At 38.2% G+C, this 930-nt stretch overlaps 1 long non-coding RNA gene across 1 annotated transcript; it reads right to left on the bottom strand.

The window, feature by feature from the left end:
• Window positions 1-529: 529 nt before the first annotated feature.
• On the bottom strand, window positions 530-930 carry LOC109704160. Its single transcript, XR_002214196.1, has 3 exons — window positions 846-930; window positions 680-747; window positions 530-564 (listed from the first exon to the last, which is right to left on the bottom strand). It is a non-coding gene; the product is annotated as an uncharacterized LOC109704160 (long non-coding RNA).

The raw sequence follows: 930 nt of genomic DNA on the forward strand, positions 1-930 counted from the left end.
ATTCTAGTTACTTACTTGAACATATATCATAATACAAGTCTATCATGTGAAAGCATGAGTGATAACTACTCTTCACATGATCTCTATGCCATTCCTTCTACAATTAGAAATGCATATGCCAAACAAAGGCCTTTACCTGAACTTTCAGAGTATAGCAATTATACATCACATTGCATCGTTCAATCCTAAATACATCAATCTCTTTGTTGTTCAACAGAACTATTTAGTCCATTCACGAACTTACCATTCTATCCTCGTGGATAACAACAAGCCAAATTGCTACTAGTATCATGAATCCATAGTACTTTAACAACATGTAACCATATAGAGTGAACAAGTCACGAATCTTTCATTACTGTCTATCATATTCGATATGATCTACACTTCAATGCATGTCGCATAAACTATACATATATTCACATGAATAAGGAATAACTTCAACTCAGATGTCAAAGGAGACATAGAGGGAATTCACCCATTTCGGGAAGGTCTGACCCACCTATTATGAAGCTCAATCCAGCCACAAGAAGTCCTGAAACTCTACTCAACGGAGTCCCAACTCTGCTGAAAACGAAACACGGAAGGCGCGTCAAACTACGACCGAAATGTCCAATTTTGGCACACATTGTATTTAGTACAAAGCAATAGCTTAAATTCCTATTTTTGGCTCAGTTAATACCTCAAGTTAAGCTTCTAAAAGCCTTTACACATCAGCCGGAGATACTCCGAAAGTCCGTTGCAAGCCCGCTGCGAACAATTTCCAAAACGGCATCATAGTCGTCAAATATCAATAGATATAGTCGGAATCTTGAAAATTCAGTTTCCTCACAGCAATTTCAGCTTACCTTTAGTTGGAACACCTTCTAAACCAGCCTCCCATGTCACCAAAATAGCCTAATATGATTCGCAAACCTGCTGCGAAGAGAAAGG

This window comes from Ananas comosus, unplaced genomic scaffold, assembly GCF_001540865.1.
Source record: "Ananas comosus cultivar F153 unplaced genomic scaffold, ASM154086v1, whole genome shotgun sequence".
Taxonomy (NCBI): domain Eukaryota; kingdom Viridiplantae; phylum Streptophyta; class Magnoliopsida; order Poales; family Bromeliaceae; genus Ananas; species Ananas comosus.